The sequence below is a fragment of the Coregonus lavaretus genome (genome assembly GCF_964263955.1).
Source record: "Coregonus lavaretus genome assembly, chromosome: 15".
In the NCBI taxonomy this organism is placed as follows: domain Eukaryota; kingdom Metazoa; phylum Chordata; class Actinopteri; order Salmoniformes; family Salmonidae; genus Coregonus; species Coregonus lavaretus.
In genome coordinates this window covers 43,179,437-43,202,930 of record NC_140002.1, presented here as the reverse complement: position 1 = coordinate 43,202,930, position 23,494 = coordinate 43,179,437, and the positions used below count along the sequence as shown (strand labels likewise).

Here is a 23,494-nt window from a genome sequence, read left to right as displayed (position 1 = left end):
AGCTTGGCACACCTGTATTTGGGAAGTTTATCCCATGCTTCTCTGCAGATCCTCTCAAGCTCTGTCAGGTTGGATGGGGAGCGTCGCTGCACAGCTATTTTCAGGTCTCTCCAGAGATTTACGATCGGGTTCATGTCCGAGCTTTGGCTGGGCCACTCAAGGACATTCAGAGACTTGTCCCGAAGCCACTCCTGCGTTGTCTTGGCTGTGTGCTTACGGTCGTTGTCCTGTTGGAAGGTGAACCTTCACCCCCAGTCTGAGGTCCTGAGCGCTCTGGAGCAGGTTTTCATCAAGGACCTCTCTGTACTTTGCGCCATTCATCTTTCCCTAGATCCTGACTACTCTCCCAGTCCCTGCCACTGAAAAACATCCCCACAGCATGATGCTGCCACCACCATGCTTCACCGTAGGGATGGTGCCAGGTTTCCTCCAGACGTGATGCTTGGCGTTCAGGCCAAAGAGTTCAATCTTGGTTTCATCAGACAAGAGAATCTTGTTTCTTGTGGTCTGAGAGTCCTTTAGGTGCCTTTTGGCAAACTCCAAGCGGGCTGTCATGTACCTTTTACTGAGGAGTAGCTTCCGTCTGGCCACTCTACCATAAAGGCCTGATTGGTGGAGTGCTGCAGAGATGGTTGTCCTTCTGGAAGGTTCTCCCATCTCCACAGAGGTTCTTGGTCACCTCCCTGACCAAGGCCCTTCTCCCCCATTTGCCAGGCAGCCAGCTCTAGGAAGAGTCTTGGTGGTTCCAAACTTCTTCCATTTAAGAATGATGGAGGCTACTGTGTTCTTGGGGACCTTCAATGCAGCAGAAATGTTTTGGTACCCTTCCCCAGATCTGTGCCTCGACACAATCCTGTCTCTGAGCTCTACGGACAATTCCTTCGACCTCATGGCAAGGTTTTTGCTCTGACATGCACTGTCAACTGTGGGGCCTTATATAGACAGGTGTGTACCTTTCCAAATCGTGTCCAATCAATAGAATTTACCACAGGTGGACTCCAATCAAGTTGTAGAAACATCTCAAGGATGATCAATGGAAACAGGATGCACCTGAGCTCAATTTTGAGTCTCATAGCAAAGGGTCTGAATACTTATGTAAATAAGGTATTTCTGTTTTTTATTTTGAATACATTTGCAAAAATTCTAAAAACCTGTTTTCGCTTTGTCATTATGGGGTACTGTGTGTAGATTGATGAGGAAAAACAATAATTTAATAAACTTTAGAATAAGGCTGTAATGTAACAAAATGGGGAAAAAAGGAAGGGGTCTGAATACTTTCCGAATGCACTGTATTATGTTGGAAAGTCCCCACTCAACAGCCAGCAAAAGTTAAAAGTTTGAGTAGGCCTATATGATTTCTAGGTACACAAAGCTGTGATTACGGTTAAGCCATTTCACCCCCACATGTCAGCTGTGACATACTGCACCTTTTGGGGGCATGAGGAAACTGGGGGCTGACAGTTTGGCTTGTGGCCAGACAAAATTGAAGCATCTGTGTCTTCTGTTCACTCTTAACTCTGTGTCTTCTGTTCACTCTGTTAACTCTGAGACACGTCTGTATAATGAGGGTATGTGATCCTTTTAGCTTAACAAGTAAAGCTTAATATCAATAACCTACTGAACATAGGCCCACAAAAACGGGATATTTTTCCACGAATACAAATCAAGGATCAACAAGCCAACCATGTAGGCCTACTTATGTATTTGCAAAAAGCAGATCCAAACATATAGTATTAGAGCCAACTAAAATTGTGAGGTGACTGTTCAAGTTTACTAAACGGAATACTTGTAGTATGCTATAGGTTACAAAAAGTGTTCAGGAAAAAAGCGCGCCTCCGTGTGTTCAACCAATTTGGGGGCGTTGTTGAATTTTGACAGTTTAGATCCTGCAGCCCTCCGACTCAAACACTCCCAGTGAGAAAGTATTTATAATGTTATAGATGACGGTGTCGGGTTCCCCTTCTCAATCACTAATTATTTTCGGCTTTTATGGCAAGCAACTCAGATCAATTCAGATCTGTCATTGAACAAAGACATACCTCATGGCCGCATCAAACAGCCGACGTGACGTACTGTCCAAGTTATGGGTCACAATGTTCGTTGTTGTTGTGGTCGTACTGCAGGTAGCTTCGACAACTGGACTCCTATTCTTGAACATGTCGGTTGCTCAGGTAAGGCGGTTTTTTTCTCCATCCTATAGCTGATGTTCACCCTGACGACCAGAAAACCTCTATTCATGCTATTTTTGAGTTTGTCCCCAGCTCACAGTCGGTTCCCCATAACTTCTGGTAGCCAGGAAATTATAACTTCAGACCACATTCATTAAAAAAAAACATTTATGAAGTATGAAGTAGCCTACAGTCTTCTTGAGCTGATACATGGCAGTGAGTGAAGAACAGTTTATTAGCCTACTGATTTATAAATGACATATTATCCAATAATGAACACTATATGAAGTACAGCGCTTTCAGAAAGTATTCACACCCCTTGACTTGTTCCACATTTTGTTGTGTTACAGCTTGAATTTAAAAGGAATTCAATTGAGATTTAGTGTCACTGGCCTACACACAATACCCCATAATATCAAAGTGGAATTATGTTTTTAAAAAATACAATAAAAATAATAATTATTATTATTATTAAAAGCTGAAATGTCTTGAGTCAATAAGTATTCAACCCCTTTGTTAAATAAGTTCAGTAGTAAACATTTGCTTAACAAGTCACATGAGTTGCATAAACTCACTCTGTGTGCAATAATAGTGTTTAACATGATTTTTGAACGACAACCTCATCTCTGTACCCCACACATACAAGTTCCCTCAGTCCAGCAGTGAATTTAACACAGATTCGAACACAAAGACCAAGGAGGTTTTCCAATGCCTTGCAAAGAAGGGCACCTATTGTTAGATGCCCCCCCCCCCAAAAAAAATAATATATATATATATATATTGAATATCGGTGCACAAAATGTGGCAAAGAAATTAACTTAATGTGCTTCACCTCTTAATCAGAAAAATTGTTTGCAACATACTTCTCCAATTTACTTCCCCATTTAGATTGTACCTGCTGATTAAAAGTGAATTATGTCTGCATAAAGTATCAGCATACACTGAAGACTTTGTTACTGCATGGAGATGAAAATGACTGTGATAATCAAAGTAGGCTAATGCTCAAGTTTGATCAGTGTCATTGGTCAGATTCTTCTCTCTCTGTGTAGTCTGGCATGGGATCCCATGGTTTGGCTCTAGTCCTGGTTTGCTACAATGACTACAGAGCCTGTTACCGCACCAACAAAGACCCTGTAAGTCACAAATATGACCATAGGGTCGAAGATACTAACCACATCCCTCAGAAATACATTCTATTACATTGATTACTGCATTGTTAGGTTTTGGAGCTTGCACAACATTCATTTCACTGTACTTGTGCACGTGACACTAAAACTTGAAACTTGAAATAAACCACACACATTGGTCATAACAATGAAACTGGTAATGGGTAGCAGTGACTGAGTCTATTATTTATTATATGAATCACCACTCACCAGGCAAATACTAGTTGAGATGGAAAGTTGGATTTGTAGTCCATTGCAACTCAAGACTAAGTAAAACTAGGCCTGTCTAACAATTGTACAAAGTTACGAAAGCTGCCAAGTTTAGAGTCAGCAAAGTTATGTGAGGAGGTGTGGTAAGGGGGCAGGAAATGGTGTGTTTTGATTGCACCCTGTCACGCCCTGACTCAGGGGACTTGTATATGTTGAGTCAGGGTGTGTATGTTCTATGTTTTATATTTCTATGTTGAGATTCTAGTATGTCTAGATCTATGTTGGCCTGTGTGGTTCCCAATCAGAGGCAGCTGTCGCTCGTTGTCTCTGATTGGGGACCATACTTAGGCAGCCTTTTGGCACTAGTTAGTTGTGGGATCTTGTTCCGTGTAAGGTATGTTGTTTGTGTGCTACCTTGGACTTCATGTTTCGTTTGTTGTTTTGGTTGTGTGTTTATTCGTTAAATAAACATGTTGGCATATCACGCTGCGCCTTGTTCCGTCCCGTCTATAAACGATCGTGACAGAAGATCCCACCAAACGAGGACCAAGCAGCGTGCCCAGGAAGGGCGTATAGCGATGTCACAGGTGGGCAAATGGTGGTCATGGGAGGAGATATTCGCGGGGAAAGGGCCATGGGCGAAGGTAAATGCCCAGGCAGGAGAGGAACGACGGCAACACGGAAGCCGGCCGAGGAGGAGGCCCGAGAAGCAGCCCCAATAATTTTTTTTGGGGGGGCTAAAGGGGTGGTCGGGGAGCGATAGAGAAGAGCCCCGACCACTGCACCCGGTTGGGTTTCGGATTGGGTCCCTACGACCTTGGGAAGAGGAGTGGGAACAGTACTACACTGAGGAGTCGGAGGATGACGACGACGACGAGTGTCTGTTCCCTAACTCGTGGGGGCTTCCGGAGGAGTCCTCACAGGAAGAGGAGTGCCGACGACGGAGACCCGAGAGGCAACCCCAAGAAAATGTTTTGGGGGGGGCACACGGTGTGGACGACGAGGCAGCAGGAGGCAGCGACAGGGCGGATCTGCAGGTTAGGAGAGGAGGCCACCAGGCTATTGGTTCAGAGAGAGCAGGAGTTATTAGGTCAGAGGGAGGCGCTACAGGAGGCTATAAGGGAGAAGGAGAGTGTAGAGGCACGCTCGTCGGATGTGGCAGGGCTTGAAAACTATTACAGACTACAAAGGGAAGCACAGCCGCGAGCTGCCCAGTGACACAAGCCTACCAGACGAGCTAAACCACTTCTATGCTCGCTTCGAGGCAAGCAACACTGAAGCATGCATGAGAGCACCAGCTGTTCCGGACGACTATGTGATCACGCTCTCCGTAGCCGATGTGAGTAAGACTTTTAAGCAGGTCAACATTCACAAGGCCGCAGGGCCAGACGGATTACCAGGACGTGTACTCCGAGCATGTGCTGACCAACTGGCAAGTGTCTTCACTGACATTTTCAACATGTCCCTGACTGAGTCTGTAATACCAACATGTTTCAAGCAGACCACCATAGTCCCCGTGCCCAAGAACTCTAAGATAACCTGCCTAAATGACTACCGACCCGTGGCACTGACGTCTGTAGCCATGAAGTGCTTTGAAAGACTGGTCATGGCTCACATCAACAGCATAATCCCAGAAACCCTAGACCCACTCCAATTTGCATACCGCCCCAACAGATCCACAGATGATGCAATCTCTATCGCACTCCACACTGCCCTTTCCCACCTGGACAAGAGGAACACCTACGTGAGAATGCTATTCATTGACTACAGCTCAGCATTCAACACCATAGTGCCCTCAAAGCTCATCACTAAGCTAAGGATCCTGGGACTAAACACCTCCCTCTGCAACTGGATCCTGGACTTCCTGACGGGCCGCCCCCAGGTGGTAAGGGTAGGTAACAACACATCTGCCACACTGATCCTCAACACGGGGGCCCCTCAGGGGTGCGTGCTCAGTCCCCTCCTGTACTCTCTGTTCACCCATGACTGCATGGCCAGGCACGACTCCAACACCATCATTAAGTTTGCCGACGACACAACAGTGGTAGGCCTGATCACCGACAACGATGAGACAGCCTATAGGGAGGAGGTCAGAGATCTGGCCGTGTGGTGCCAGGACAACAACCTCTCCCTCAACGTGACCAAGACAAAGGAGATGATTGTGGACTACAGGAAAAAAAAGAGGACTGAGCACGCCCCCATTCTCATCGACGGGGCTGTAGTGGAACAGGTTGAGAGCTTCAAGTTCCTTGGTGTCCACATCACCAACGAACTATCATGGTCCAAACACACCAAGACAGTCGTGAAGAGGGCACGACAAAGCCTATTCCCCCTCAGGAGACTAAAAAGATTTGGCATGGGTCCTCAGATCCTCAAAAAATTCTACAGCTGCACCATCGAGAGCATCCTGACTGGTTGCATCACCGCCTGGTATGGCAACTGCTTGGCCTCTGACCGCAAGGCACTACAGAGGGTAGTGCGTACGGCCCAGTACATCACTGGGGCAAAGCTCCCTGCCATCCAGGACCTCTATACCAGGCGGTGTCAGAGGAAGGCCCTCAAAATTGTCAAAGACTCCAGTCACCCTAGTCATAGACTGTTCTCTCTGCTACCGCACGGCAAGCGGTACCGGAGTGCCAAGTCTAGGTCCAAAAGACTTCTCAACAGCTTCTACCCCCAAGCCATAAGACTCCTGAACAGCTAATCATGGCTACCCGGACTATTTGCACTGCCCCCCCACCCCATCCTTTTTACGCTGCTGCTACTCTGTTAAGTATTTATGCATAGTCACTTTAACTCTACCCACATGTACATATTACCTCAACTAGCCGGTGCCCCCGCACATTGACTATGCAACGGTACCCCCCTGTATATATAGCCTCCCTACTGTCACTTTATTCTATTGTATATATAGCCTCCCTACTGTCACTTTATTTTTTACTTCTGCTCTTTTTTTTCTCAACACTTTTTTGTTGTTGTTTTATTCTTACTTTTTTTGTTTAAAATAAATGCACTGTTGGTTAAGGGCTGTAAGTAAGCATTTCACTGTAATGTCTGCACCTGTTGTATTCGGCGCATGTGACCAATAAAATTTGATTTGATTTGATTTGATTTGGTTAGGCAGCAGAAGGAGCAGGGGTTTATAAAGGAACCCAGTCCCGCTCCTCGCACCAAGCAAGTGGTGCGTGTCGCCAGTCCGGTCCGGCCCATTCCTATTCCCCGCACTAAGCCAGTGGTGCGTGTTCCCAGTACGGCCCGATCCGTTCCTGCTTCCCGCACTAAGCCAGTGGTGTGTGTTCCCAGTACGGTTCGGTCCGTTCCTGCTCCTCGCATCAAGCCAGTGGTGCGCGTCGCCAGCCCGGTGCGGCCTGTTCCTGCCCCTCGCACCAAACCAGTGGTGCGCGTCGCCAGCCCGGCCCGGCCTGTTCCTGCCCCTCGCACCAAGCCAGTGGTGCGCGTCGCCAGCCTGGTCCGGCCTGTTCCTGCCCCTCGCACCAAGCCAGTGGTGCGCGTCGCCAGTCCGGTCCGGCCTGTTCCTGGCCCTCGCACCAAGCCAGTGGTGCGCGTCGCCAGCCCGGCCTGTTCCTGCCCCTCGCACCAAGCCAGTGGTGCGCATCGCCAGCCCGGTCCGGCCTGTTCCTGTCTCTCGCACCAAGCCAGTGGTGCGCGTCGCCAGCCCGGCCTGTTCCTGCCGCTCGCACCAAGCCAGTGGTGCGCATCGCCAGCCCGGTCCGGCCTGTTCCTGTCTCTCGCACCAAGCCAGTGGTGCGCGTCGCCAGCCCGGTCCGGCCTGTTCCTGCCCCTCACACCAAGCCAGTGGTGCGCGTCGCCAGCCTGGTCCGGCCTGTTCCTGTCCCTCGCACCAAGCCAGTGGTGCGCGTCGCCAGCCCGGCCCGGCCTGTTCCTGCCCCTCGCACCAAGCCAGTGGTGCGCGTCGCCAGCCTGGTCTGGCCTGTTCCTTCCCTCGCACCAAGCCAGTGGTGCGCGTCGCCAGCCCGATCCGGCCTGTTCCTGTCCCTCGCACCAAGTCAGTGGTGCGCGTCGCCGGCCCGGCCTGTTCCTGCCCCTCGCACCAAGCCAGTGGTGCGCGTCGCCAGCCCGGCCCGGCCTGTTCCTGCTCCCCGCACCAGGCCAGTGGTGCGCGTCGCCAGTCCGGTACGTCCCGTTCCTGCTCCCCGCACCAAGTTAGAGGTGCGCGTCGCCAGCCCGGTCCGGCCCGTTCCTGCTCCCCGCACCAAGCCAGTGGTGCGTGTGTCCAGTCCGGCACGGCCCGTGCCTGTTCCACCGGTGCCTGGTCCGGCACCGGTCAGCTGCTCCACTCCGGAGCCAGAGCAATCCGCTCCACCGGGGTCCAGTCCAGCTCCGGTCAGCGGCTCCACTCCGGAGCCAGAGCAATCCGCTCCACCGGGGTCCGGTCCAGCTCCGGTCAGCTGCTCCACTCCGGAGCCAGAGTAATCCGCTCCACCGGTGCCTGATCCAGCTCCGGTCAGCGGCTCCACTCCGGAGCCAGAGCAGTTCGATCCACCGTTGTCGGGTCCAGCTCCAGTCAGCGGTTCCAGTCCAGACCCAGACGTCAGCCCCTCTCCAGGTTCGGGTCTCCCACACCAGGGTCCAGACAGGGCTTGGTACATCGTGGGAGGAAGGAGAGGGGAAGCAGCGTGCCGAGGTCCAGACCAGACCAGGGGCGCAACAGAGAGGCGGAGAGTAAGTGGTCGTCACGCCCTGAGCCGGATCCGCCTCCGAGGCGGAATGCCCACCCGGCCCCTACCCTGTTATGTTTATGTTGTGCGGTCGGAGTCCGCACCTTTTTTTTTGGGGGGGGGGGGGGGGGGGGTACTGTCACGCCCTGACTCTGAGGACTCTTATTTGTTGAGTCAGGGTGTGATTTTCCTTGTTGTGTATGTTCTATGTTTTATATTTCTATGTTGATATTCTAGTATGTCTAGATCTATGTTGGCCTGTGTGGTTCCCAATCAGAGGCAGCTGTCGCTCGTTGTCTCTGATTGGGGACCATACTTAGGCAGCCTATTGGCACTAGTGGGTTGTGGGATCTTGTTCCGTATAAGGTATGTTTTTTGTGTGCTACCTTGGACTTCACGTTTCGTTTGTTGTTTTGTTATTCGTTAAATAAACATGTTGGCATATCACGCTGCGCCTTGGTCCGTCCCGTCCTTCAACGAGCGTGACACACCCTTGAAGAGTGGCCTAATCATTTACACGACTGAGCTTGTACTTCATTACTAATCAAAGCAAAAACATGTGTGACGAGGTGTTAAAGAAGGAGTCAGGCGCAGGAGGTAAAATACCGAAGTCCAGAGTTTAATCCGTTTGCATAAATCAAACGCCCCAAGCGTCAAACGAAACTATACAAGGGAAAACATCCAACTTGGCAATAACACAGTGAAATGTAGCTCAAACGAGCTACACGCTCTCACAACAAAACAATCACTCACAAAGACAAGGGGAACAGAGGGAACACTTATACATATACTAATTAGGGGAATGAGCACCAGGTGTGTGTGATTGACAAGACATGACAAGTGGAGTGATGAGAATGGGATCGGCAGTAGCTAGTACTCCGGTGACGACGAACGCCGAAGCCTGCCCGAACCAGGAGGGGGGGCAGCCTCGGCGGAAGTCGTGACAAGTACCACCCCCCGACGCGCGGCTCCAGCAGTGCGTCGACCCCGGCCTCGGGGATGGCCAGGAGCAGGGCGAGTCGGATGGCGACAGTGGAAATCCCTCAACAGGGAGGGATCGAGGATGTCCCGCCTTGGGACCCAGCACCGTTCCTCTGGACCGTACCCCTCCCACTTCACGAGATACTGAAGGCCCCCCACCCAACGCCTCGAATCCAGGATGGAGAGCGGACCAGCTACCACCGACCTGAGGAGAGACATGAAACGAGGGGTTAATACGGTAATCAGGGGGGAGTAACAACCTGTATGTCACCTCGTTTATTCTCCTCAGGACTTTAAAACGGCCCCACAAACCGCGGGCTCAGCTTCCGACAGGGCAGGCGGAGGGGCAGATTCCGGGTCGAGAGCCAGACCCGATCCCCCGGTACGAACACCGGGGCCTCCCTGTGGTGGCGGTCAGTGTTGGCCTTCTGACGATGCACGGCGCACTGGAGGCGAACGTGGGCAGCATCCCAAGTCTCCTCTGCGCGCCGAAACCAGTCATTCACTGTGGGAGCCTCAGTCTGGCTCTGGTGCCACGGTGCCAGGACCGGTTGGTACCCCAAAACACATTGGAAGGGTGTTAGGTTAGTGGAGGAGTGGCTGAGAGAGTTCTGAGCATATTCTGCCCATGGCAGGAACACTGACCACTCCCCCGGCCCGTCCTGACAGTAGGTCTGCAGGAACCTACCCACATCTTGATTCACCCTTTCCACCTGCCCATTGCTCTCGGGGTGAAAAACAGAGGTCAGGCTGACCAAGACCCCCAGACGTTCCATGAACGCCTTCCAGACTCTAGACGTGAACTGGGGACCTCGGTCGGACACTATATCCTCTGGTACCCCGTAGTGCCGGAAGACGTGAGTAAACAGAGCCTCCGCAGTTTGTACGGCCGTGGGGAGACCGGGCAGAGGAAGGAGGCGGCAGGACTTTGAAAAGTGGTTCACAACGACCAGGATCGTGGTGTTACCTTGGGAGGGGGGAAGATCAGTGAGAAAATCAATACTCAGGTGAGACCATGATCGTTGTGGAACTGGTAAAGGTTGTAGCTTACCTGCTGGGAGGTGCCTAGGTGCCTTACTCTGGGCGCACACTGAGCATAAGGAAACATACACTCTCACGTCCTTAGCCAAGGTAGGCCACCAGTACTTCTCGGTCAGGGAGCGCATTGTACGACCAATACCTGGATGACCAGAGGAGGGTGACGTGTGTGCCCAGTAGATCAGCCGATCACGGATAAGCGCAGGCACGTACTGCAGCCCAGCTGGACACTGCGGTGGAGATGGATCTGTGCGTAATGCCTGCGCTATATCTGCATCCATCGCCCATACTACCGGCGCCACAATGCATGAAGCCGGGAGTATGGGGGTGTTGTCTCTGGGCCTCTCCTCTGTGTCATACAGCCGAGACAGTGCGTCTGCCTTCACGTTCTTCGTACCCGGAATATATGAGAGTGTGAAATCAAACCGGGTGAAGAAGAGGGCCCACCTGGCCTGGCGAGGATTCAGCCTCCTCGCTGCCCGAATGTACTCCAGGTGACGGTGGTCTGTCCAGACGAGGAAAGGGTGTTTCGCCCCTTCGAGCCAATGTCTCCACACCGTCAAAGCTCGGACAACAGCCAACAGCTCCCGATCACCAACGCCGTAGTTCTGCTCCGCCGAGCTGAGCTTCTTAGAAAAGAAGGCACAGGGGTGGAGCTTGGGTGGCGTGCCCGAGCGTTGGGATAAGACAGCTCCTATCCCTATCTCGGACGCATCCACCTCCACTACGAACGGTAGTGATGAATCGGGGTGAGCCAGTACCGGGGCTGAGGTGAACAGACCCCGCAATCTACTGAATGCCAAATCAGCCTCAGCAGACCAGCGGAGCCGGAACAGCCCACCCTTCAACAAGGAGGTAATGGGAGCTGCGACCTTGCCAAAACCCAGAATAAACCTTCGATAGTAGTTGGCAAAGCCAAGGAAGCGCTGCACCTCCTTTACCGTGGTTGGAGTCGGCCAATTACGCACGGCTGCAATGCGGTCTCCCTCCATCTCCACACCTGTGGTGGTAATGCGATATCCGAGGAAGGAGATTGACTGCTGGAAAAAACTCACACTTCTCTGCCTTGGCATAAATATCATTTTCCAGCAGTCGGACCAGTACTTTGTGAACCAGGGACACATGCTTGGCGCGCGTAGCGGAATACACCAGGATGTCATCGATGTAGACCACCACACCACGACCAAGCATGTCCTGAAACACCTCGTTCACAAAGGACTGGAAAACGGATGGAGCATTCATCAAACCGTAGGGCATCACCAGGTATTCATAATGCCCCGAGGTTGTGCTGAATGCTGTTTTCCACTCAGCCCCTTCCCGAATACGCACCAGGTTGTAGGCACTCCTGAGGTCTAATTTGGTGAAAAAACGGGCCCCATGCATTGACTCAACCACTGAAGGAATGAAGGGAAGAGGATAACTAAATCGTACCGTCACATTATTCAGTGGTCGATAATCAATGCACGGGCGTAAACCGCCATCTTTCTTCTTCACAAAGAAGAAACTCGAGGAGGCAGGTGAAGTGAAGGGACATATATACCCCTGGCGCAGGGACTCGGTGATGTATATTTCCATAGCCTCCGTTTCAGCCTGCGACAGGGGATACACATGACTCCTGGGAGGTACAGCGTCTACCCGAAGGTTTATCACGCAATCCCCCTCCCGATGAGGTGGTAATTTAGTCGCTTGTGTCTTGGAAAATGCGAGCGCCAGATCTTGGTATTCGGGGGGAATGCGCACGGTGGGGTTACCGTCTGGACTTTCCACCGTGGTCTCACCAACGGAAACACCTAGACACCTACCCGGACACTCATGCGATCACCCTGCAAGAACCCTCTGCGGCCATGAGAAATTGGGGTTGTGAAGGGCTAACCACGGGAGACCCAAGACTACAGGGTAAGCAGGAGACTCAATAATCATAAAGGTGATCTGCTCAACATGTGTCTCCTGCGTAATCATGGTGACTGGTACAGTAACTTCCTTAACCAACTCGGACTGGTCGACTATCTAGTGCTCTGATGGGGAGTGGAATGGTTAGGGGAACCAATGAAATGCCTTGACGGTGTGCAAATGCCCTGTCCATAAAATTCCCAGCTGCGCCTGAATCGACTAGCGCCTTACACTGGGAACCTACCAAGTGATCTGAAAAGGAGATAGATAAAGTACAGTGCGCCGCAAAGGGCTCTGAACACGTTTGGGTGTTCATTACCTGGGGTGATGCGTGAGTACCCTGCCTACCGCCTCCAGACCCAAAATAATGTTGACTCCTGCGCTCTCTCGAGCGGCGGCTCCCCCCAGCTCCATCTGCTCGGGGTCAGAGTCGTCCGGAGTGGGAACGGGCAGACCCCTACCAGGACGTCCTCTGGCTGCTAGCAGATTGTCCAGCCGGATGGCCATGTCCACCAGTTGGGAGAACGATAGCATGGCATCCCGGCAGGCTAGCTCCCGTCGGACGTCCTCCCTTAGGTGGCACCGGAAATGGTCTATCAGGGTCCGCTCGTTCCACCTGGACCCCGCTGCCAGTGTCCGGAACTCCAGCGCGTAGTCCTGAGCGGTCCTCGTCCCCTGCCTTAGATGAACCAGAGGTTTGCCCGCCTCTTGACCCTCAGGCGGGTGATCAAAAACGGCCTGATAGAGGCGAGCAAACTCCCCGTAGTTCACCAACATGGAACCTCCCTCGTTCCATACCGCGTTGGCCCACTCCAGGGCTCTCCCACAAAGGCAGGAAACAAAGACAGATACCTTCTCCCGTTCCCGGGGCTCCGGTCTGATGCTGGAGAAATACAACTCCAGTTGGAGTAGGAATCCCTTACATCGCGCTGCAGTTCCATTTGCATAAATCAAACGCCCCAAGCGTCAAATGAAACTGTACAAGGGAAAACATCCACCTTGGCAATAACACAGTGAAATGTAGCTCAACCGAGCTACACGCTCTCACAACAAAACAATCACTCACAAAGACAAGGGGAACAGAGGGAACACATATACTAATTAGGGGAATGAGCACCAGGTGTGTGTGATTGACAAGACATGACAAGTGGAGTGATGAGAATGGGATCGGCAGTAGCTAGTACTCCGGTGACGACAAACGCCGAAGCCTGCCCGAACCAGGAGGGGGGGCAGCTCCGGCGGAAGTCGTGACAACATGTTTCTGTGAATGTTTGCCATTTTTCCATTTTCATGTTGGAAAAAGTGCAACTCCAGCAGTGTGACTAACAGCAAACATGTCAATATTTATGGAAAACAGCACACTTTCTTTCTGGTCTGTTCAATCAAACCTGTTAATCCTTTAAAAATAGAACAATAACATTCAAAAATCACTACTTAAAGTTTATTCACTCCAGAAATCCCAAAACATAGTTTCATCATTAACCTATAAGCAGCAGATACACTACAGACAAAGAGACTCAGTCACCCCTCTCCTGTGGTTTGTGCTGTGCAGGTGAGGAGCCAGGGGGTGGCTGATGAGTTACGCTGCCTGGGGCTCCTGAATGCCCTGGAGAAAGACCAGGAGATACCCGACTCTCTGGTCCAACTGTTTGGGGAGCCTTGCATACAACTGGCTGAGGGATTCAGGGCCTATATCACCAAAGTGGGTATCATTTCTTAGTTACACACTCATTGTTCATTAGATGATTGTAATAAACAAGCAAACTATTCATATACAGTGGGGAGAACAAGTATTTGTGTCACGAATTCCGCCGAGGCTGCTCCTCCTCCTTGTTCGGGCAGGCTTCGGCGTTCGTCGTCCCCGGAGTACTAGCTGCCACCGTTTGATGTTATCTATGTTTGTTTGGTCTTGTCTGTTTAGTGCACCTGTTCCTTATCACGTCTTGATTATGTCACCTATAAGTTTCCATTGGTTCTGTTTGTAGTTGTGTGTCGTTGTACGCCTGTCGTTTGGTGTAGGTTGTTTGTTTGCTTATTGTTAGTGCTGTTCGCACTTTACGCACTGTTTTGCGTATTCGCTCGCCTCCTGTTTATGAGGCCTGTTTGGATTGTTCTTTGCTCCTGTGACTATTAAAAGTCGGATCGACTAAGCTTCTGTGTCCTGCGCCTGACTCCAACACCACATCCACATCAGCCCTTGACAATTTGATACACTGCCGATTTTGCAGGTTTTCCTACTTACAAAGCATGTAGAGGTCTGTAATTTTTATCATAGGTACACTTCAACTGTGAGAGACGGAATCTAAAACAAAAATCCAGAAAATCGCATTGTATGATTTTTAAGTAATTAATTTGCATTTTATTGCATGACATAAGTATTTGAAACATCAGAAAAGCAGAACTTAATATTTGGTACAGAAACCTTTGTTTGCAATTACAGAGATCATACGTTTCCTGTAGGTCTTGACCAGGTTTGCACACACTGCAGCAGGGATTTTGGCCCACTCCTCCATACAGACCTCCAGATCCTTCAGGTTTCGGGGCTGTCACTGGGCAATACGGACTTTCAGCTCCCTCCAAAGATTTTCTATTGGGTTCAGGTCTGGAAACTGGCTAGGCCACTCCAGGACCTTGAGATGCTTCTTACGGAGCCACTACTTAGTTGCCCTGGCTGTGTGTTTCGGGTCGTTGTCATGCTGGAAGACCCAGTCACGACCCATCTTCAATGCTCTTACTGAGGGAAGTAGGTTGTTGGCCAAGATCTCGCGATACATGGCCCCATCCATCCTCCCCTCAATACGGTGCAGTCGTCCTGTCCCCTTTGCAGAAAAGCATCCCCAAAGAATGATGTTTCCACCTCCATGCTTCACGGTTGGGATGGTGTTCTTGGGGTTGTACTCATCCTTCTTCTTCCTCCAAACACGGCGAGTGGAGTTTAGACCAAAAAGCTCTATTTTTGTCTCATCAGACCACATGACCTTCTCCTATTCCTCCTCTGGATCATCCAGATGGTCATTGGCAAACTTCAGACGGGCCCGGACATGCGCTGGCTTGAACAGGGGGACCTTGCGTGCGCTGCAGGATTTTAATCCATGACGGCGTAGTGTGTTACTAATGGTTTTCTTTGAGACTGTGGTCCCAGCTCTCTTCAGGTCATTGACCAGGTCCTGCTGTGTTGTTCTGGGCTGATCCCTCACCTTCCTCATGATCATTGATGCCCCACGAGGTGAGATCTTGCATGGAGCCCCAGACCGAGGGTGATTGACCGTCATCTTGAACTTCTTCCATTTTCTAATAATTGCGCCAACAGTTGTTGCCTTCTCACCAAGCTGCTTGCCTATTGTCATGTAGCCCATCCCAGCCTTGTGCAGGTCTACAATTGTATCCCTGATGTTCTTACACAGCTCTCTGGTCTTGGCCATTGTGGAGAGGTTGGAGTCTGTTTGATTGAGTGTGTGGACAGTTGTCTTTTATACAGGTAACGAGTTCAAACAGGTGCAGTTAATACAGGTAATGAGTGGAGAACAGGAGGGCTTCTTAAAGAAAAACTAACAGGTCTGTGAGAGCCGGAATTCTTACTGGTTGGTAGGTGATCAAATACTTATGTCATGCAATAAAATGCAAATGAATTACTTAAAAATCATACAATGTGATTTTCTGGATTTTTGTTTTAGATTCCGTCTCTCACAGTTGAAGTGTACCTATGATAAAAATTACAGACCTCTACATGCTTTGTAAGTAGGAAAACCTGCAAAATCGGCAGTGTATCAAATACTTGTTCTCCCCACTGTACCTACGATGTTTCTAGAAGTGTTACATACACATGGTTATATAATTCTTAACAAGGGAGAGAGATATAGCATTAATATTTGCACACATAAGATGCTGTGTAGGCTATTGACTTTTCAGAGCTCAGAACTTAGTCCAGTGATGGAATTCTTCAGAACCTTACGTACCAACAATTTCTTCTCTAATGCATCACCCTCATTAGCATTGTTGTTTATAGACGGCTAATCTCAGCTTGACCCCAAATATTAGACAGAGCTCCTCTCCGGATATGAGCTTTCCTGTACCCATGATCCACATTGCATCATACTCAATTCTTTATAGTCTATAACCTTGGCAGTGTCTGATTCAGTACTAGTTGAGTAAAGCTGTAAGTTGTGCGTAGCCAAGAAAGACAGTATTATCTGTCATGGTCTCTTTCTGTCATAGATCATAGTCAAGGGCTGGGTTGGGTGGGAGTAGCAGTTGAGAGTGCATGGTGATTCAGCTTCAAAGCGCACAGAGGTTTTTCACTATTTCATTGAAAAACCAATCTAGGCATAACAAGTCAGTCACACATCTGGCCTGTCTACTCCATGTCTTTTTCTGTGAAACCTAGGAAGAGCAAGTGAGACTACTTACTGGGATGTGTCCAGGTCCCATTAAAATGTGTACCCTCTCGACTTTGTCAACAGAGCTTGTAAATCCAGAATTGTGTTCAACTTGAAATTGGAATGACAAAGATTGCTCAACAGGAATGCTGCATGCATGTCATAGGCCATGCTGTACTCAGTCCTGCAATGTGTGTTCATTATTGGGGTCTATGCCACATGTAATTTTTTGGGGGGGTCTTTCAGGTGACAGAAAGTAGTATTTCAAAACACACCTTCCCAGGTAATCATCCATCATCATCATAGCATGCATGTCTTATCTATCCAATATCCACTTCTTGTGCTACCATTCTCTCACTGCTATGTTCCTTTTCAGAGCCCAGAGACGAACCAAGCCAGTCAGTGCTGCTGGGAATCAGAAGCCCTCTGCTCACCTCACACTCCGAGACAGTGGCTTACATGGTATTTTTTTTATTATTTGTTTTTTATGTTCTAAATTGTTTTTTTCTTCTATTTTTTAATTTTTTTAGTCATTTAGCAGACGCTCTTGTTACAGGAGCAATTAGGGTTAAGTGCCTTGCTTAAGGGCACATCGACAGATTTTTCACCTAGTCGGCTCGGGATTAGAACCACACAACGCTCTTACCCACTAAGCTACCTGCCAGTATGTGAGTCTAGTGGTTTGTGCTTGCTTGTTCTTTTGGAGGGACACTCACTTTTGTCAGCATTTCTATAATATCTTTCATCTAATGTAATTTCCTGTTTTTATGATGGAAATAAATTGCAGAATGTCAGTAAATTTCAACAGTATAGCTTTAAAAACACTTTAGCTATACAGTTGAAGTTGGAAGTTTACATACACCTTAGCCAAATACATATAAACTCAGTTTTTCACAATTCCTGACATTTAATCCTAGTAAGAATTCCCTGTCTTAGGTCAGTTAGGATCACCACTTTATTTTAAGAATGTGAAATGTCAGAATAATAGTAGAGAGAATGATTTATTTCAGCTTTTATTTATTTCATCACATTCCCAGTGGGTCAGAAGTTTACATACACTCAATTAGTATTTGGTAGCATTGCCTTTAAATTGTTTAACTTGGGTCAAACGTTTTGGGTAGCCTTCCACAAGCTTCCCACAATAAGTTGAGTGAATTTTGGCCCATTCCTCCTGACAGAGCTGGTGTAACTGAGTCAGGTTTGTAGGCCTCCTTGCTCGCACACGCTTTTTCAGTTCTGCCCACATATTTTTTATAGGATTGAGGTCAGGGCTTTGTGATGGCCACTCCAATACCTTGACTTTGTTGTCCTTAAGTCATTTTGCCACAACTTTGGAAGTATACTTGGGGTCATTGTCCATTTGGAAGACCCATTTGCGACCAAGCTTTAACTTCCTGACTGATGTTGCTTCAATATATCCACATAATTTTCCTTCCTCATGATGCCATCTATTTTGTGAAGTGCACCAGTCCCTCCTGCAGCAAAGCACCCCCACAGCATGATGCTGCCACCCCCATGCTTCACATTTGGGATGGTGTTCTTCGGCTTGCCAGCCTTCCCCTTTGTCCTCCAAACATAACGATGGTCATTATAATAATAATAATAATAATAATAATAATATGCCATTTAGCAGACGCTTTTATCCAAAGCGACTTACAGTCATGCGTGCATACATTTTTTGTGTATGGGTGGTCCTGGGGATCGAACCCACTACCTTGGCGTTACAAGCGCCGTGCTCTACCAGCTGAGCTACAGAGGCCAACCAGATCTATTTTTGTTTCATCAGACCAGAGGACATTTCTCCAAAAAGTATGATCTTTGTCCCCATGTGCACTGTAGTCTGGCCTTTTTATGGCGATTTTGGAGCAATGGCTTCTTCCTTGCTGAGCGGCCTTTCAGGTTATGTCGATATAGGACTCGTTTTACTGTGGATATAGATATTTTGTACCTGTTTCCTCCAGCATCTTCACAAGGTCCTTTGCTGTTGTTCTGGGATTGATTTTCACTTTTCGCACCAAAGTACGTTAATCTCTAGGAGACAGAACGCGTCCCCTTCCTGAGCGGTATGACGGCTGCGTGGTCCCATGGTGTTTATACTTGCGTACTATTGTTTGTACAGATGAACGTGGTACCTTCAGGCGTTTGGAAATTGCTTCCAAGGATGAACCAGACTTGTGGAGGTCTACAATTTTTTTTCTGAGGTCTTTGCTGATTTCTTTTGATTTTCCCATGATGTCAAGCAAAGATACACTGAGTTTGAAGGTAGGCCTTGAAATACATCCACAGGTACACTTCCAATTGACTCATATTATGTGAATTAGCCTATCAGAAGCTTCTAAAGCCATGACATCATTTTCTGGAATTTTCCAAGCTGTTTAAAGGCACAGTAAACTTAGTGTATGTAAACTTCTGACCCACTGGAATTGTGATACAGTTCATTATAAATGAAATAATCTGTCTGTAAACAATTGTTGGAAAGTTTACTTGTGTCAAGCACAAAGTAGATTTCCTAACCGACTTGCCAAAACTATAGTTTGTTAACAAGAAATTTGTGGAGTGGTTGAAAAACAAGTTTTAATGACTCCAAACTAAGTGTATGTAACCTTACGACTTCAACTGGATCAAGCATCTGCAAAGACCATCTGAGCAAATAAAGGTGTGGCATCATTCATCTCATCTCTACATCCAATTCACTCAAACTGCAGCATGATCTCACATAAACCTCAGACTTCAAAGACAAGGCGCCGTTTTCATATTCAGATCACCACCAGCAGTCTGTCTGATCATACAGCCAAGAACGCACTAATGTCCTTGTGAATGAATACGTCAGAACAGCTGCTACTGATTTGCTTCTTGTCTGAATTATTTGACTTTTCTCCCATCCAATCAAACGACTGTTTCCCTGCTGCACTCATTTCGTCAAAGATAAAGACATTATTGTTAAAGGAATCCAACCATATGTACAATGCCTAGTGAAAGTCTACACACCCCTTGCACATTCTTCACATTTAAATTAAAAAATATATTCAATTCGATTTTTTGTTCACGCCGATGTACACAACCTTCTCCACATTTCCAAAGTGAAAGGAACATTATAAAAAAATGCCTAATTAATGAAAGATAAAAAACGCAGATGTCTTGATTGCTTATGTCTTCAGACCCCAGAGTTTATACTTGGTGAAAGCACTTTTGGCAGCCATTACAGCTGTGAAACATTATGAATAATATTCTACCAACTTTGCACAACTCTTAGGGCAACATAAACTACATGACCAAAATTATGTGGACACCTGCTCGTCGAACTGCTTAATTCAAAATCATGGGCATTCATATGGAGTTGGTCCCCCCTTTGCTGCTATAACAGCCTCCAATCTTCTGGCTCGCAGTTGGTGTTCCAATTCATCCCAAAGGTGTTCAATGGGGTTGAGGTCAGGGCTCTTTGCGGTCCAGTGAAGTTCTTCCACCTATCTCAACAAACCGAGGACAGACGATTTTTACGCGCTACGCGCTTCAGCACTCAGTGGTCCCATTCTGTGAGCTTGTGTGGCTTACCACTTCACGGCTGAGCCGTTGTTGCTCCTAGATGTTTCCACTTCACAATAACAGCACTTACAGTTGACCGGGGCAGCTCTAGCAGGGCAGAAATTTGACAAACTGACTTGATGGAAAGGTGGCATCCTATGACGGTGCCATGTTGAAAGTCACTGAGCTCTTCAGTAAGGCCATTGTACTGCCAATGTATGTCTATGGAGATTGCAAGGCTGTGTGCTCAATTTTATACACCTGTCAGCAACATGTGTGGCTGAAATAGCCGAATCCACTAATATGGAGGGGTGTCCACATACTTCTGTATGTAGAGTGTATATCCATTGTTTTTGTCAAAATTGCTCAAGCTCAGTAAATTTGGTTGGGAGTCATTGATGGACAATGCAGATTTAAGTCAGGACTGAGACTGGAGTATTCAGGAACACTCAACAGCTATTGCAAAGCCATTCTGATGTGTATTTGGCATTCAAATGAGTATAATTGTCCCACTGAAAAATACAACTCTATCCCAAGGTTAGGTATTCAAAAGGCTGAGCCAGGGTTTCCTCTAACATTTTACCTGGGCTTTGCTCCTTTCATATTTATTTTGATCCTGACACTCCAGTCCCTGCCGGTTGCAAGCATAACCATAACATGGCAATACTTAAAAATACAGAGTATCAACAACATTGCATTCACTCTAAATTACAGGCCTGTATGACAAATTAAAAATCCACTCCAAATCATCCATTCTGTTTGCAACAAGGCCGTTAAGCAATGCTGCAAAACAACAAGGCACATAAATTAACTTTTTGGCCTAAATGAAAAACTACAGGCTGTGGTCACATCCAATACAACACAACACAGAGTGAAACCCTCTGTATTTTCAAGTATTGTGGTCACAGCATCATGTTATGGGTATGCTTGTCACCGGCAGGGACTGGGGAGTGAATAGAAATATGAAAGGAGCAAAGCACAGGTAAAAAGTTAGAGGAAAATCCGCCTCAGTCTTCTGAAAACCTAACCCTGGTATTTGGTTTTATTTTTCAGTGGGTCAATTACACCATTTTGAATGCCCAAAACACACCAGATAGGCTTTTCCGAGAGGTGTTGAGTGTTCCTGAGTGGTCCAGCCTCAGTCCTGAGTTAAATTTGCTTGAAATCAGGAGACAAGGTTTGAATATTGCCATCCATCAATGACTCCCAATCGAATGTAGTTATCTTGAGCAATTTTTACAAAAACAATGGGGAAATGTTCCCCTAAGAGTTGTGCAAAGTTGGTAGAATCTTATTCAAAATGATTCACAGATGTAATGGCTGCCATGTGACAACATGCAATCAAGATGTATTTTTTTAATTATAATTCTGAATTTGGAAAATGTCCAATCATTTCTCTTTCACTTTGAACATGTGGAATAGGTTGTTGAGATTGGTAGAAAACCCCTGTGAATGTATTCCCTTATGAGGCAGCAAAATGTGAAAACTGTGCAAGGGGTGTGTAGACTTTCACTAGTGACTGTAGGCCTTTTCATATTTGAGTCTATAGTAGTACTGCTTTGAATTAAATGTCTGTATTGACATACATATAGCTTCCTTTTTCCTCCCTATAGGCCCTATATCCCTGGCCCCTCAGAAAGACTTGCATCAGTCCTGCCTCCACCCGGTCCGGTCCTGGGGCAAGCAGGGCTTTGGCTCCCATCTCCACAACATGACCCTGTCTCATGGACGCCTCCGCATCCCCCAGTCCGGACGTTATTACCTGTATGCCCAGGTGTACTTCCGCTACCCCTCCCTCACCCACGAGGGGGGTGACCCCCATATGGGCACCTCCAGCACCAGCTGGTCCAGTGTGTTTACAAGAAGACATCATACGCCAGGCCCATTCAGCTGCTGAAGGGGGTGGGCACCAAGTGCTGGGCGCCTGACACTGAGTATGCCCTCCACTCTGTCTACCAGGGAGGCCTGTTTGAGCTGCGTGCCAGGGATGAGATCTTTGCCTCTGTGTCGTCACCTACAGCTGTGCACGCAGAGGACTCATCCAGCTATTTTGGGGCGTTCCAGTTTGACCAATGAGCATGTTAAGGAGGGGAAAAAGCTATCTCACACAAGAGAATACTAAACATGGACATACACTGAACAAAAAGATAAACGCAACATGTAAAGTGTTGGTCCCATGTTTCATGAGCTGAAAAAAAATATCACAGAAATGTTCCATATGCACAAAAATATTATTTATCTCCGATTTTGTGCACAAATTTGTTTACATCCCTGTTAGTGAGCACTTCTCCTTTGCCAAGATATTCCATCCACCTGACAGGTGTGGCATATCAAGAGCTGATTAAGCAGCATGATCATTACACAGGTGCATCTTGTGCTGACAATAAAACACCACTCTAAAATGTGTAGTTTTGTCACCCAACACAATGCCACAGATGTCTCAAGTTTTGAGGGAGCGTGCAAATGGCATGCTGACTGCAATAATGTCCATCAGAGCTGTTGCTAGAGAATTGAATGTTCATTACTCTACCATAAGCCTTCTCCAACGTTGTTTTAGAGAATTTCGCAGTAAGTCCAACCGGCATCACAACCGCAAACCATGTGAATGGCGTCATGTGGGTGAGTGGTTGCTGATGTCAATGTTGTGAACAGATTGCCCCATGGTGGCGGTGGGGTTATGGTATTGGCAGGCATAAGCTACAGACAACAAACACAATTGCATTTTATTGATGGCAATTTGAATGCACAAAGATACTGTGACGAGATCCTGAAGCCCATTGTCGTGCCATTCATCCACCACTATCACCTCATGTTTCAGCATGATAATGCCCATGTCGCAAGGATCTGAACACAATTCATGGAAGCTGAAAATGTCCCAGTTCTTCCATGGCCTGCATACTCACCAGACATGTCACCATTGAGCATGTTTGGGATGCTCTGGATCGACGTGTATGACAGCGTGTTCCAGTTCCAATATCCAGCAACTTTACACAGCCATTGAAGAGGAGTGGGACAACAATCCACAGGCCACAATCAACAGCCTGATCAACTCTATGTGAAGGAGATGTGTCGCGCTACATGAGGCAAATGGTGGTCACACCAGATACTGACTGGTTTTCTGATCCACCGCCCCTACCTTTTTTTTAAAGGTATCTGTGACCAACAGATGCATAACTGTATTCCCAGTCAAGTGAAATCTATAGATCAGGGCCTAATTCATTTATTTCAATTGACTGATTTCCTTATATGAACTGTAACTCTGTAAAATCTTTGAAAATGTTGCATGTTGCATTTATATTTTTGTTCAGTATAGATTACACATTTTACTACAAGTCAGTGGACATAGACTTCAAATCACCATGGTTATGAAATAGCCAGCCACAGACTTGTGCACAGGCCATTTATAAAACTGGCTCACAGGTGGCTTGGCATCAACGACTCTA

General features: G+C 47.8%; 1 pseudogene across 1 annotated transcript; it reads left to right on the top strand.

Annotated features, from left to right (window-relative positions):
• The first annotated feature begins 1,989 nt into the window (after positions 1-1,989).
• On the top strand, positions 1,990-22,127 carry LOC311143159 (tumor necrosis factor ligand superfamily member 10-like; annotated as a pseudogene). Its single transcript has 5 exons — positions 1,990-2,171; positions 13,706-13,855; positions 16,776-16,812; positions 16,908-16,991; positions 21,665-22,127. The product of its transcript is annotated as a tumor necrosis factor ligand superfamily member 10-like (transcript).
• Positions 22,128-23,494: the final 1,367 nt, after the last annotated feature.